The sequence below is a fragment of the Pezoporus wallicus genome, unplaced genomic scaffold (genome assembly GCF_028554395.1).
Source record: "Pezoporus wallicus isolate ANWC-B61680 ecotype Strahan unplaced genomic scaffold, APGP_CSIRO_Pwel_v1 contig_6155, whole genome shotgun sequence".
NCBI lineage: Eukaryota > Metazoa > Chordata > Aves > Psittaciformes > Psittacidae > Pezoporus > Pezoporus wallicus.
In genome coordinates this window covers 725,482-742,064 of record NW_026637610.1, presented here as the reverse complement: position 1 = coordinate 742,064, position 16,583 = coordinate 725,482, and positions in this window count along the sequence as shown.

Genomic DNA, 16,583 nt, shown 5'->3' with positions numbered 1-16,583 from the left:
GGCAAACAATGATAGGACAAGGGGTAACGGGTACAAACTGGAACACAAGAGGTTCCACTTAAACTTGAGAAGAAACTTCTTCTCAGTGAGGGTGACGGAACACTGGAACAGGCTGCCCAGGGAGGTTGTGGAGTCTCCTTCCCTGGAGACATTCAAAACCCGCCTGGACACATTCCTGTGTAACATTATCTAGGTGTTCCTGCTCCGGCAGGGGGATTGGACTAGATGATCTTTCGAGGTCCCTTCCAATCTCTAGCATACTGTGATACTGTGTAATATCATGTATCAATAGAAACACATGGACTCTTGAAACCCATCTGCAATTCTTCTAGACATTTGTACCTAGAAAAACTGAGGCATAAATTAAGGGAGTGACGTGCTAGTCACTTCAGATAAAGACCAAAGCAAAGAACAGAAGTCTCAAAAATCAGTTTTCTACATAGACAAAGTGTTTGTGTAAGCTTATATTAAATAAATGCTAAATTTTATCTCCATAGCCAATACTTTGATAGTTCTGCTATTTTTCATAGAATCATAGAATAGTTAGGGTTGGAAAGGACCTTAAGATCATCTAGTTCCAACCCCCCTGCCATGGGCAGGGACGCCTCACAATAAACCAGGTCACCCAAGGCTCTCTCCAACCTGGCCTTGAACACCGCCAGGGATGGAGCATACCCAGCTTCCCTGGGCAACCCATTCCAGTGCCTCACCACCCTAACAGGAAAGAATTTCCTCCTTATATCCAATCTAAACTTCCCCTGTTTAAGTTTTAACCCGTTACCCCTTGTCCTGTCACTACAGTCTCTAATAGAGTCCCTCCCCAGCATTCCTATAGGCCCCCTTCAGATACTGGAAGGCTGCTATGAGGTCTCCATGCAGCCTTCTCTTCTCCGGGCTCAGCAGCCCCAACTTTCTCAGCCTGTCTTCATACAGGAGGTACTCCAGTCCCTTGATGATCCTCGTGGCCCTCCTCTGCACTTGTTCCAACAGTTCCATGTCCTTTTCATGTTAAGGACACCAGAACTGCACACAATACTACAAGTGAGGTCTGAAGAGAGCAAAGGGGCAGGATCACCTCCTTCGACCTGCTGGTCACACTCTTTTTGATGCAGCCCAGGATACGGTTGGCTTTCTGGGCTGCGAGCGCACACTGAAGCCAGCTCATGTTCTTTTTCTCATCAATCAACACCCCCAAGTCCTTCTCCACAGGGCTGCTCTGAACCTCTTCTTTGCCCAACCTGTAGCTGTGCCTGGGATTGCTCTGACCCAGGTGTAGGACCTTGAACTTGTCATGGTTAAACTTCATAAGGTTGGCATCAGCCCACCTCACATGTGTGTCAAGGTCCCTCTGGATGGCATTCCTTCCCTCCAGCGTATCAACCAAACCACACAGCTTGGTGTCATCGGCAAACTTGCTGAGGGCGCACTCAATCCCACTGTCCATGTCAGTGACAAAGATGTTGAATTCAAGACCGGTCCCAACACAGATCCCTGAGGGACACCACTCGTTACTGGTCTCCAGCTGGACATTGAGCCATTGACCACAACTCTTTGTGTGCGGCCATCCAGCCAGTTCTTTATCCACTGAGTAGTCCACCTATCAAATTGATGTCTCTCCAATTTTGGAACAAGGATGTCGTGTGGGACAGTGTCGAACACTTTACACAAGTGCAGGTAGATGACATCAACTGCTCTACCCCTGTCCATCAGTTCCATAGCCCCATCATAGAAGGCCACCAAATTGGTCAGGCAGGATTTCCCCTTAGTGAAGCCATGATGGCTGTCACCAAGCATTTTGGTTTTCATGTACCTTATCATGCCTTCCAGGAGAATCTGCTATTTTCAAGTATTTTTAAACATTGTTTTAGTACAGATATGCAAAACAAAGTTCTGAGTGGTATCAGTTCAACACATTTTGATTTAAAAAACAAACAAGAAAAAAACCACAACCAAAAAAAAACACAAAACCAACCAAACAACAACAAAAAAAAAAAAAAAACAACAAAAAACACAAACAAAAAAAAACCCACACCTCCTGTAAAGGTTGTTGAAAAGGAGCTCTGGGGTCACTTAACCCAATCTCTCACTTGAAGAAGAGCTATTTCAGCAGTGTATCATATTACCAAGCATGAAATGATATTCCTAAAGCCCAAAGTTTTGTAACAGAACTGCATGTTTCTTCTCCTGTTGCAAATCTGTCCCTAGCATGAGGCACCCTGACCAGTAAGAGGTTTAAACCATTTCAAGTACATTACAAGCTATTGCCATTGTAGTGCACACTGCTAATTCTCCACCACCACACAAGCAGCTGCTTCTTTTCAGCCCCGAAAATCTAGTTCTATTTGGTTTTATATATTAAACAAATTCATATACAACTACGTAAAAGGATGTTTTAGTGAGGTGAAGGTCGGTCTCTTCATCCAAGCAACAAGCAATAGGACAAGAACTAATGGCCTCAAACTGTGCCAGGAGAGGTTTAGACTGGATATTAAGGAAAAATTCTTCACAGAGAGGTTGATCAGGCATTGGAACAGGCTGCCGATGGAAGTGGTGGTATCACCATCCCCAGGAGTGTTCAAAAAACACATAGCCTAGGCCATTAGTGACACGGTTTAGTTGTGGTCTTGGCAGTCTGGGGTAATGGTTGGACTTGATGATCCTAAAGGTCTTTTCCAACCTGGATGATTCTATGATTCAATAATACTAAGGTAAGGAAAAAGTGGGGTTTTTTTTAAATGGAAATTGAGGTCCTTCATTCTTATTTCTCTCCTAAAAACAGATTCACAGCTGCAGGCTCTGCATAAACTAGCTCTGGAAACTGATCTATTTCTAACAGACTGAGTAGGAGGAAGAAATGACCCCTCAGGTTTCAAGAGATATTTGTCTAATTCTCATTCCTGTTACCATACATGTTCTACAGCCACTTGCGATAACAGTATGTTAAGCTATGGCTCTTTAAATAAAGAGTGAACTACTGACAGATCTTGGACAACTATAACATTCCTAACCACTTTACACACCACTTAAACTTGCCTGTTTCTCCCTTACACCTGTTCTGCAGGATTAAGCTAGTAGAAACTTAACTCGTCATAGCTTGCTACCAGACACTTCAGATGCTGTTAGTCTACAGGCACTTCAACCAGGGCCACAGAACAAGGCAGGCTAGGTAGTCCCAATACCTGTACTAGCCAGTGCAAAATTCATTTTATGCTTCAAAATCTGAAGAAAAGTTACTCCTTACCAATTAACCTCACTTTTATATTATAGACTTGATTATTATATTGATGAGTAGCCAAGGGCCAAACTGCCAACTACATCTGACAATCAGTTTTTCAGTGGAATTAAAGATAGCCATTTTCCAGTATAGTTTCCTATCTGGAAGTCCACATCCTTCCACTACGTAAAAAATTAGTATGCTTCTCTTTTATCTAGTGGCATTAAATCATTGTTTTGCAGTCCTCTTCCAGGGGCTTACCTTTTCACAGGATAAGAGTAACAAAAAAGTAGTCAGTGGCACCACTCACAGAGCATGATGCCAGCAGCTGAGATTTTTACCACGAACAAAAGGCAAAAAAAAATTGTGAAAGACCAGCAGGTAGTTGCTGAACCTAGACAACATTAAGGCTAAGAAGAAACTTAGCATAAACACTTGAAAGCTAGCCTGTTGATTTAAAGCTTGTTTACCTAGCACTAATATCATCCATTTGTACTGAAGATGCACTTTGGTCAATAAGCACGAATGCTTAAGCCACAAATTGGGCTAAAGGGATTTATTCAGAGAAACAATTAAAGACTTACTGTGTAATACCTTGACTAAATAATCACATAGGGGAACAATAACCTTACTGAAATACATGGAGGATCAACACATGGGGGGGGGGGGGGGGGATATGACTCTTCAGGGATTGAGCTAATGGGATTAAAATTTAGAATATCATAAACTTTATTAGTGTAACCTATTAGCCCATGGAATAGCTGGGATCACCAGAGCAAAGAGGCATTTCATTAATATTACATAGACAACATACAGTGGGACTGTGGAGAAAAGCAGCAAGACCCTAAGGGGGGGGGGGGGGGGGGGGGGGGTGGCATCATTTTTAAATAGATTTATGAGTCTGTTATTACATTATTTAAAGTATTTTTGAATAATTAATTTCAAATAATTGCTGACACTTTAAAATGAAAGTAAGAGAAGACTTTTATCCAATCTTCCTATAGGGAAAAACTTCTTCAACAGAAGATTTTCCTCACTCTGGTGTGTAGGCAAAGAAACTCCCACTTTGAAGGCAGCTGTATTTTCACACACACACAAGCTAAACTTTAAGCTTCAGCTAACACAGGCGGTATCATCTTTCATTTCTCAATGAGAAGTAGTGTCTGCATCATTTCCAGAACATGTCCAGCTACATGCAGTGATGAGAACGCTGAACTGATTGGTTTTGTTTTGGTTGGGTTTGTTTGGTGTTGTTTGGTTTTTTTTAAGATCAAAATCTTTGTTGCCCCATAAAACTGTAACTGAGAGGCTCTAGTAAAATGGAGTTTCCAAGCTCCAGGGAAGATTTGATTACTTCTAGCAGGAACTTCTACTCCTAATATATAGCTGCCCTGCATCAGATTTATATACCTTTTATTCAAACAAACAAAGTTTTTTACTCTCTTCACACTTGATTACACTCAGTACATAAATCCCCCAAATCAATAGTTAATTAAAAAGAGGTGGCAATTTCTACACACAAAAATTGGCTCCTATCTGGGATTCTACATTCTCTGTTCCAGGTATGTGTATGCTACTGGAAGAAAGAAAACTGGAATCAAAATATCTATTACATTTTAGGAGGCTTCATTTGTTTTGAGGAAAAATAAATGTCCAACAACAAAAACCAAAAAAGCCTAAACCCTAAAAATTTCTTATTAATGCAGAACTTCGAAGAACAGATCACTGCTGGGAAAAAAAAAAAAAAAGAAAAAAAATATGGAATAAAACAAAGAACAAACAACTGGAAAAAAAACCCAACCAAACAGATCAAGACTGACAATAGGAGGGCTCCGCAAGCTGTTCAGGTCTTGGCAAGCTTACACAAAATAAGACATATAACTGTAAAAAAAAAAAAAAAATCCAACCAAAACACACAGGAGAGAAAAAACAACCTTTGCCAACATGTCAACCTATATGCAACTCAGTGCCACCTTATTCTTAGATTTCATAAAGAACACTACATGGGTACGACAGGGACTTTATGAACCATGGTAATACTTTGGTGTGGTACAGACAGGACATACAATAAAGCTAATAAAAACTTCACTGAATTGTTTCTTCTTCTAATAGGCACTTAGTAGACCTGTACAGTTGGCTTTTAATTGGAGCCATTCCTTTGTCATTTCTTTTCCTTCCTATGCCCAACTCCAAGCAAGTATCAGACATTTCTCACCTCTTCAGGAGTTTCAGAACATTGCCAAATGTGGCAACTCTTTTTGTTCTTATAGCCCAGCAACCCAAGGGGACTGACTAGTCTCTATTGCAAATGAAACTAATCAGCCCTAAGTTGTTCTACTGTACTCTGTGGGATTCCTTCACATGAAGCACAAAAATGAATTGCAAGAGTGAATCATGAGCTGTTCTTTAGGTCTTAAAGACACAAAAGTTTAAGATTTTTCTATTTGTCACTGCATTTGACATCCAAGTGATATAAGGAAAGCAAGTGCCTGGAAAACATAGGGTTAAAATACTTTTAACTTAACTTAGGTCTAAGATAGAGAACATTTGCGTTGTAAGCCTGTGGTGTGATAACAGAATTTAGTAGTCCTACTAACAAGAGTGAATTATTTCTTTCCATCCTTCTACTGAGTGAATTATTTCTTACCATCCTTCTAATGATCAGTTAGTTTGGAGACAGTGACTCCCAAACATCTGCTAGCTTAGGATACTCCTTGTCTGCCCATCCTGTTCTGCTTGCAATAAATTTTGTATTAAGGTCACAATTTTTGCCAGCTATCAGAAGCTAGCAGATACAGTTGGTTTCAGCTAATTTGTGATTACTGGGGCATCCAGCTGTGCCAAAGGTGAAAAGTGCACCCTGAGGAAGACTGCTTAATGCATCTTGAAGACCCCTGCCCACAACTGTCGGAGGGCAGTGTGAAAGCGCCAAAAGGGAGGAGACTTATGATAATGAGTACCTAAACTAATTGTAATATCCCCACCAAACTCTTGGGAACCTAATGAATATGCATGTTTGTGTATAATAAATACCTGCTTGCTTAACCCCTCGGTGTGAAAGTTAGGAAAAGCAACCCCCCTTGCACCCAGTGCTGTAATAAACATACCTGCTTTATAACTCTGAGTTGTAGACTCTGATTTCATGCTTCACAAGTGCAATACAGCCAGTTACTTGAATTTGCCAGCAGAATGCCTTTGTCCTGTTAGGATATTTCTGCAACTTTATTAGTTTAAATATCTTTAATTGTTTTAACCTAAAGAAAATAATCATTAAGTATACCAATCTGGAGCTAGCAGGGCCACAACTTGTTATTTGCATTATGCGACTGTAAAGCAGTTCAAAATACAGTTAAATTGCAAGTTCAGTAGGCATGTTAAGTTTGTGTATGCCACCCACCCCATTAGGTCTCTCATGCCTGACTAAGCCTCAAGAACATTTGCAATTCAAATACATATGTCTTCTGCTCCCTGCAGAATTCAATCCAGTTTGAAGAAAGGCAACACCTGAGTAAGACAATAAAGAAATAAAAGGCTAGGACCATTCACATTGTGCCTTCAACAATGTATTTCCTTGTAAGTATCAAATCAGTGGAATCTATGTATTCTGCAAAAAAACAGTTTCCATGGAAGCCAGAAGAGCTTACAGCATAGCTAGCTAGTACTCCTGACCTGCCTCGTTGTCTGTGCACCCTACTCAGTTTACATGAGTGAGCTGTTAGATGTACAGATTGCCTAGATCATTCTTCAAACAAATGTTTAATTTGTAAGAAGTGTAAAGGCAAATCTGAAATATGTTCTCTCACAGCGGGACTGTGGAGAAAAGCAATGAGACCTTAAAGGGTTTTTTTTGTGGCATCATTTTTAAATAGACTTATGAGTCTATTATTAGATTTCAGATATCTAGCCCAGAAACATCCCATCAGTATTCTTCATGAAAGGTTTTGTATAACTCAATATGATATTCTGTTTCAAACTCAAGCTCTGTTTGGCACTTGAATGTGATGTGGGGAGCTGTGTTTTGTGGGTTTGGAAGGCAGGTTTCTTGTTTGTTTTTCCCTTTTAACTGTACATAGAATTAATTTTATGCACCACACAGCTCTTTCAATCTGTTCTTGACTACCAACAATAACACAAGCCAAGTCTGGCTTCAGTCCTCTACAAACCAGCAGTACTGCGACTAATTCCCAACAGATGCTCTTCCCCCAGCTTTGCTACTCTTTCAAAAAATGTTATTCTTTTCCAGAGGGCCTTTTCCAGTTCTCTTGTATGATTTTGCAACACATATCCTCCTGTATAGTAACTTCCCCACAGATTACAGATGTTTTGTTACTGTAGAAGCAGACTTTGCTACTTCTCTGCCTTGATCTCTCACAGTCTTGTGATACAGGAAAGCAAAATCAGGGGTTGGAACAATATGATCTCTAGTCCTTCCACTTACACCAGCAGTGTACCAGTCATTCCAGAAGGAATCAGGTATTACACCTTGGTGTTATTAGTCCCATTATCGCCTCACTAACATACGCTCACCTTTGAATTATGTATTTCCACAATACATTCAGAAAACATTTTTAAGGTAACAGAGAATGTATTTCATATCAGAGAACAGGAAATAAGAGAAATTAATTTGTTTCTTTGAATTGATCTTACATGGTAAGGACAAGGATAAGATGGCAGACTGATTTGTCTACCACAATGGTTTAATAGTTTGAGTTACTGCAGTTTCTCTGGAAGTATCATCAAAACTTTTTTCATGAATATACTTCACAATATATTCTATTTGTGGGTTGTTTTTTTGATTCTTTTAATAAAACTAGCAGCTCTTATCCTGTGATATCCTTAAGCTATACATTTTTTCATCTCTCCAAACTGACCTGAAGAATTAATACTAAAAGCCTTTTTTTTCAAGATTTCTCATTTATTTTACTTTCACTTGAAGGTGACTTTAATTATTAAGTTACCCTAAATAAATTCACACACAATACGGACAAAAGGGAGAAATTATTCAAAAAAAGTATCAGTATTTTTTCTACTATTGTTAAATTGTGCCTTTGCAACACATGGCCAGTTCTCATTAGCCCAATGAAAGACTGCTAAATACATTCAATTAATGGATGAATAGATCCAGAAACACAGTTTCATAGTTGTTCAAAGAATAATAAGCATCACATCACTGAAGAATACGTGGGCCTGAGAAGGCAGAGTAAGAGAATTGCAAAGGCTGGAGACCTGAACAAGAGAGATGCAGTTAGAAAATCAGCTCAGAGAGAAGAGATTCGTTTCATTTTCTTTATGGCATAAACTTTAAGAAAAGTATTTTCCACAGGACTGTTCCAGAGGATCTGTAGTAAACAGGAAATGGCAAACAGGAAATGGTTCCAGTCAGATCAATATACATGATGTGGGCCAGATCTACTGACCAATTATGTTAATTTACCTATTTGTCACCAAATAATTGCAAGAAAAATTAGAAAACACTGATCCCAAATCAAATAAACCCATGACTTACCTGATCTTAAGTTAAAAAGCACGTGATAGCATTTGTGGTTTTCTCTCAGGAACATCTGGGGTGTAATCCAGATTTCATCCATACTTGTAATCCTGGAACAGATGGATTTACTGGTTGAAATGGTTATTGGTTGGAGAAGGTAAGAGTAGAGTGGCCCCTTTAAAAGGACTACAACTTATAATTTTCCACAGTTAATTTAAGTTTAAAAAACAGATTAGAACCTAATAATATTAACATTAACCACTGTTCTGCTGTTAGAAACACCTGCCTTATATTCTGCAGGAAGCACATCGAAGGCCACCAGGCCGTAAAGGTTTATTAAAATAAACCATGAATCTAGAAGTATACAAGCTCTATACTACGAATGATCTCTTTGCTACCTCTTTACTTAGCACTAAGTTTTGAAACAGAATTAATGAGATTTTAAAACAACTTTCTCTTATGCCTATTTTTCTCTGTCAAAGACGTATCCTTAACTTCACCCTGCCTTTCTCCACCCATAGCTTTCAGGCTTTTCAAATTCAGTAAACTCCTAAGTACTTCCCAGACAGGAAAAGTCTTCCCATTGCCCCTGAAGCACAGTTATTGACATGTTTTGCAGTCAAAGGAGCTTGCCTGCCACTCTGGTATATCCCCATGCCAGATCCTGTCCTTCTTGCCTCCTTGCCTGGCTGCCTGCAGGAAGCACCACACTTCAGAAAGGAAACGTCATCCAGGGGCATGTAGCATCCTGCTCCTTCCAGGATGTCTAACTTGATTCAGAGCACAGTCCTAGGACCTGGATACCAGAAAATCTTCCCAAACATACTTTTTTTAACTACACAGTAACACACATTGAAGAGCTTATACTATCTTTCACATTTGTATGACAGCTATCACTCACACAACTATCCTCTATCCCTGCAGGGGTTGCAAGTAATTTGAATAGTCAGTAGTAATTAGTTTTTCTCAGTCAGTAAAATACAGCCAGCCCCTTCACCTAAATTCACCAGACTTTCAACTGATTTTTGCATAGAGTCATTTCTTGTGGCTATACAAGAAGCTTTTACATATCTTAGAGCCAGGAAACACTACTTGACAAATAGCAGAATTGTCAAAAAACTTGGATTTCAAGAGGATTAAAACTGTAGTCAAGCTTGGTGAATAGCTCAACAAGAAGGGAGAAAGCTTCTGAGATACTGAAGTGTTTCAAAATTTATAAATTTCACATTCTTTTGTCTGTTGAAAACCTTTTTTATTTTTCCTTTCCCAAACTACTTTTCTTTTTCACACAGACATTTTAGTAGTCAATTACAATTTAGATATCAAAGTTGAAAATAAAAATCGAGGCATGGCTGTTTTTGAAAACATGTGGGATTTGATCACTGTTTGCTGGGCAAGTAAAACTGTTTGTAGCCAAGTAAAAACACTTCCCATATGTTCAAGAGACAGTTGCTGCCATAAGCTTTACAAGACTTCTCCAGCATTTCCTTTACAGGCTTCCCTCTCCATTGACTAAATGCTGCGTAACATTTCACAGAATCATAGAATCATCCAGGTTGGAAAAGACTTTTAAGATCATCAAGTCCAACCATCAGCCCAGAGCTGCCAAGACCAGCACTAAAGCATGCCACCAATGGTCTCATCTATATGTTTTTTGAGCACTTCCAGGGACGGTGATTCCATCACTTCCCTAGGCAGCCTGTTCCAATGCTTGATCACCCTCACTGTGAAGAATGTTTTCTTAACCCCCAATCTAACACCCCCCCCCGCCCCCAGCACAGCTTAAGGCCGTTTCCTCTCTCTGTTTTCCTCTCTCTGTTTTCAAAGCTCAATTTTAATATTGGGTTGAGTTGCTCTCATTTTTTTCATTGCTTCTTCCTCCACCCTCCAGCACTGTCTGAGAACCCTCATTTGTTCTTGTGGGTTTTCTTTGTAAGCACTTGTTCTCTGAAGGCTTGCTAGAGAATGGGAAGGGGGGAAGAAAATTCTACTTTGTTCTTTATGTGCTCCTGAGTTATAGTATAGTGTGGTGGGAATTAACACTGATCAGAATTATGGGGCTGTAGTCTTCCACAAGTTTTGAGCACTTAATGCTTAACATATATTTTATTCTAAGTTTTGGTGCTTATTTATTGTTTTCCCTTGACATGAAAGCTTAGATAATGCAAATCTAATAAAACAGATTTCACCTCAGTTTTACAGGCTATCTCCCATAAATTGTATATTCCTGAGAGTGGAAAAGAGACTAGAGGAATATCAGATAAGCTTAGAAACTAGAAATAAACCAAAGGGGAAAAGGAATGCTTTTTTCCCAGTGGCCTCAAAATAAAGCAACCTGATGAAGTACTTGATGGCTATAAAGCAGTAGTTATAGAAGTGCTAATAATAGATTTGTAGCCTCCTCTAGCTCCACTGAAATAAAAATTCTCTCTTAAAAATACTTCTCTGTGTCAGGTTCTTTCTAACTGCATGTGAACTCACACAGAAGCCCTGCTATTTATTTCCTCCATCGTTTCCTGTGTAAATGTCATTAGGGCTGGGACTATTAAAGATTGAGACATCTCAAAGATGGTGTCAGGGAACAGCAAAGACAGCTTCACCTAGTGGAGGAGCACAAGGGGTGGTGCACAGTATCACTACAGAGGCAATGACTGCAGTGACACATTAGAAGGAGATTTGATTTCTGGATGTTTGAGACACAAGATCCCAGTTAGAGCTTAGGGCCTGTAAGGTTGCCTAATAGCGGCTGACCAAATAATCCTAAGAAAGAGACTATTTGTTCAGATTCTCTCAGGGCAGCTGAAAGAAGCAGCTCAAGATCTGTCTTAAGTGGCTGCAAGTCCCAAAATTCCAGTCCAAGAGGTTGTTTGCAATAAGATACTATGACTGAAATATAGTGCATCCAGGAGTAGTAAGGTAGACTGCTAGTATCAGTTAAAAAATTTGAAGGAAACATATTACTGCTTTGCTCATCCTCATGCACTGTTTTGTCTAAAATCAGTTTACTTACTGAAATGGTGCTTAAGAGAAAGATTAACATGGTTTAGTGGACTAGGCCTGCTATTTAAAAAGTAATATAGGTATACTATGTTTGTATAAATACCAAAAATAATGAAAGAAAAAAAATACAGTTGACAAAAGGTCACATGAAATGAAGTATTAATAGCTATGGAACAGTGGAAAACGTAAATATAGCATGCAAACCTTATGTCCTGATTTTTGAGACTTACACCAGTCTTGGTGCTCAAGGCTAAAGCTAGTCTAAGAAATGGGCCTTTATCATCTGCTACAGGTGGAACCTCAACTTTGTTAAAATGAGCCTTTTCAACAGTTCATTAGTAATTCTTACCAATATATCACCTTTCACTGCCATTTGCTTTAGTCTAAACTGGGAATCAAGCTTTCAGAGCAAAATGGCTGTCGAGGTTTAAGCCCTGTCAGCAAGCCAGCCACACAGTCTCTCTCGCACACACACCTCCCCCCACACACACACTTCTTGCCCTCCCCCTGCTCCCGGAGGGATGGGCAGGAGAATCAAAAGAATGCAACTCCCACGTGTTGAGATACGAACAGTTTAGTAACTAAGGTATAACAAGACCACTACTGCTACCACCAATAATAATAAGGGAAATAACAAGGGAAGAGAACACAACACCTCACCACCCACCGACCATAACTCGCCCCACCCCGCCCGACCAAGCACTGACCGATACCCAGTTCAACCCCGCAGTCCACCAGCCCTTCTGAGTAACTCTCAGTTACATCCTGGGCATGACGTGCTGTGGTATGGAATAGCTCTTTGGCTAGTTTGGGTCAGGTGTCCTGTCTCTACTTCCTCCTGGCTTTCCCTCCTCCCTGGCAGAGCGTGAGGCTCAGAAAGTCCTTGGCCAGACTAAACATTTGAGAAGTAATTAAAAACACTGGTGTTATCAGCCATGTTCCCAAGCCAGAACAATGGCAAATGAAATTGCTCTGATACGAATCATTAAATAAGGAAAGGCATCTACCTCTTCACATGGTTTTGGATTGTCATGTCCAGAGTGGATGTCATACATGACTATGTGTATGTATCAAAGGAATTCCTCTCTTCCAGAAGACCTTAAATAACAGAATAATTGAACTATTTCTAGGTGAATAAAAGGGAATTGCACACCATGATTTATGGAGAAGAAGCAGGTTGGTTTAATCACTGGAGTTTTTAAAACTCATTACACTTCCTGCGATCCACTGAGCAAATCTATTTGCATAACTAGGTTTTAAATGCAAATCAGATAGAGTTTTACTAAGTGGATGATTTGTACAATACAGCCTCTAGGTCTCTTGCAGAATTACTTTAATGAGGGAATGTTTCTTTAATTATGCTGAAGGCCGATTACCCCATTATAGCCACATTGTTTTGTGGATTGCATATAATTTTGCCGTTTCCAAAGATTCCCTGCCATAATTCTGAAGAAAATGCAAACAGCAAGCAGACACTTGAGACACATTAGGCAAGAGATGAAGATGCTTTAGTGAATTCAATTTAAGCTGCAACATTGAAGTGATTTTGTTGAATAAAACATAATGCAATAATGAGTCTGTGTATGTCAACTCTGCGGAGAAGATAATAGCTTGAGAGCTGGCTTTCCTTTCCTCCTTTCTAGATTCTTCTTTTCTTAGACACATTAGTCAGAGACAATGCTGCAAGCAGAAACCTTTTTTGTATATGCTTTATTTCAGTTGAAATATATTTCCCTACACTTGTATTTTACAGTTGCATTTTACAGTTGAATTACATGTTAAAGGAATTAATTTGTCAGCTTCAGAGCAGCACTAATGAGATTACATGCTGCATATTTTTTTACCCTTTTATGACTGATGTTAATGATAATGATGTATAGATCACTTGAGATCACTTGGTGATGTTTGCTGCCTTTTTAGAGAGGAATATTTACAGGTTTATGCAATTAAAGGAAAATAAAAACCTCAGTTATACTCTGTACACTTTTTCCTCATTCTACTTTCTTACATCCTTCTCTTTATAGATAACTATGCTGCTGCAACAAGGCCATGAACCCATCATGTCAAGAGTAAGGAATGCAAATGACACTTAGAAGGCTTGAAGTTTGGACCTTCTTCGCTCTTCTTGGAGGGGCTCAAATCTGAATTACATACAGGTAGGTCTTTTGTGACTGCAAGGACATTCATCTTTGCCAGGAACAAAAGAAAGATAGAATGTTAATATTAAAGTTCAGTTAAGTACAGCACAGCTATCATGTTGGGGATTTTTAAAACCTACCAAAACATCTATAATCTGATATTTGTAAATGGGAAAGCAACTCCTAATCCTTGTCTCTGCACTGTTTCTTAAGTTATTTCTAGCCTGAGCTTTTACAGAACAGTTTTAGAAAGAACCACTGTCTGCTTTGATGACACAAAACCTTTGCTACAGAAAACTTCCTGGACTCTATAATTGTAGTATACTGGCAGTATTTCAGCTTTAAGGGAAGTTCATTCATTTATTCATGAAGTCATCATTTTCTATGGAAAGGAATGTTAATAAATCAAAATCTTAGCCATTCATAATTTAGAGGGGTGCCTCACCTTGCAAATTCAAATGGTTTTAATGGTTTGGCACCATTTTATTTAGTCTCAATTGAATGAAGAATAGCTAAGAACAGCCAAGCTCACACATCATTACATCTGTGAATCAAGGGAAAAAACAAGAATGAAATCTTTCATAAAGACAAAGCAGCAAAAGGAACTAAAACATCATTTATAGGAAAAAAGAGGCAGACAACCTTTTTTGTTTTATTAAGACGTTTGAAAATACTGTGCCTTGGAAGATAATAAAATTCTTAGGATCTGCAGGATACTGAGAGTTCAGTTTGGAAGTTGGTTTACCCCAGAGGTCTCTGTCATATCTGTCCATGGCAAAGTTAACATCCATTTGCCTTTGGGGGAAGGCTGATGAATTTGGGTGCACTGGAGACACAGACAATGTATTTGCCATTGTTGCAGTGTGATGGCCACACTCTTGCAAAAGGTGTGCAGGGACTCCAGGAGAGCAGCAACTACAGAAGAGTTTTAGAGCTGGTCAGAGCTGTCCTTGCAGTCTTGTTTGCTCTTATCTCTGTTCCTGTTCTCACAAGCCTCATTTTTTTGCTGTTTGAGTCTGGAGAATTGAATTTAAAAAAACAGAACAATTTAAATTCAGAGTTACTGAGAGCAACTTTATAATTTAGGTGGGGCAATAGGAATGATGTTATGAATTCCAGGGGAGTTCTTAGCTTGTGATAATTAAAAGAATGAATATCAATCACAGGAAAGAATATGCGCTATTAAGAGAAGATTGTAGGAACTACAAATGATAGCATACATGTTATTTCAGCAGAGGAATAAATAAATGAGTCTACATTCTCCTATCTCTATACCTTACTTCTCAGCCCTTAGTGAGGAACAGATCATGCTGATTGCAATCAGATGGAAAGTATCCATTCCCATCTCTTGAGTCAGAAATGTACTATATTTTCAATAGGTAAAGAGGAAAGAAGCAATTTTCAAACAGTTGTTTGCCACAGGAAGGTTAACTCTAAACTTGTTTATGTCATCATATCTACTGTGCTCATTACCCCAGATGGTAGCAGAAACGAATCTTCAGCAATGGCATAATGAATGGATGAGATCTGGCTATTAACCCCTTCTAAAAAACAAATACTGGAAATGCTGCTCTGTTTTCTGCTGGGTACCATTTTGTATCCCCTGACTCTTCTCATTGACCTGTTCTGAAAATCCTCCTCATGTCACTGATGTTCAGAACAGTGAATCTGTGCTTGTTACACATGTAGAGGCTGAAGTGGCAGTCAGAAAATGTACTGGGACATGACGATGGCTCAGTTGCTGCAGGACAGAACATCTATGCAATCCTCAATTGTTTGTGCATGACCCCTGTTAGCTGTGTCATTCATGAACTTGCTTTATTGTGGTAGCCCCAAGGCAGGGATTGTTGCTTGCACTTTGGTGACTGATGGTGTAGACCTAGTGGGGAGTTGTAATCAATTTTTTTCTTCTTCTAGCTGTGCAAATAATAGTGCCTTTTACCTTGTACTCGCCCCTGCTTCATTTTATTGTATTTTTAGACCATCTCTTCAAAATTCAAGATAGTTCTAACCTGCTAAATCTTTGCAGCTTTAATGAACATTTCTGATATTTAGGTTCTAACATGTAGACCAGGAATGAAAACACAGTAGAGAATCAAGGATGCTTGAGTGGCCATCCTTCTGATGAAAGACGTACAAAATGGAATCTGTACTAAGTATCAGCAGACTGGAGTACTTTTTCACAACATACACAAATTCACATTTCTCTTTCTCTTAGTTCATTCACCCTAATGAAAATGTGGTTGTAATGACATCAGCACGTATGGATAACTTTGATTCAAGTTTTTGTGTGCTTTGCTGTTTCACCTGTGTTTCAGAGTGTCTGTTATTCATCAATAACAAAAGAATTAAAGTGTTCATAAGAATTAAAAGATCCAGTATTATAAAAAAAAAACAACCCATGTTCAACAGAAATCAATCACATCTAGTAAAGTATAAAGTGGTCTGCTAAATAATATTTAGCAACACATTTTTTATAGAAGTGGACCTTCAAACTCAAGGGATGCAATGGTGGTTAGTATTCTACAGCAATCTGCAGAACTTGGCAAAATGTAAAGAATTTTTAGAGACTGATTATGTGTTCTTTTTTGTTGGTGCCATGTTTGTAATATTTGTTTGTCCCTGGCTGATGCCACAGTACGTGATATAAAAAGACATATGAATAATTTATAAAAGTCAGTAGTCATCAAAGAGCATGGCTCCCATGATGTAGTGTGCATGAAGGCATTAGATAATAGATTAC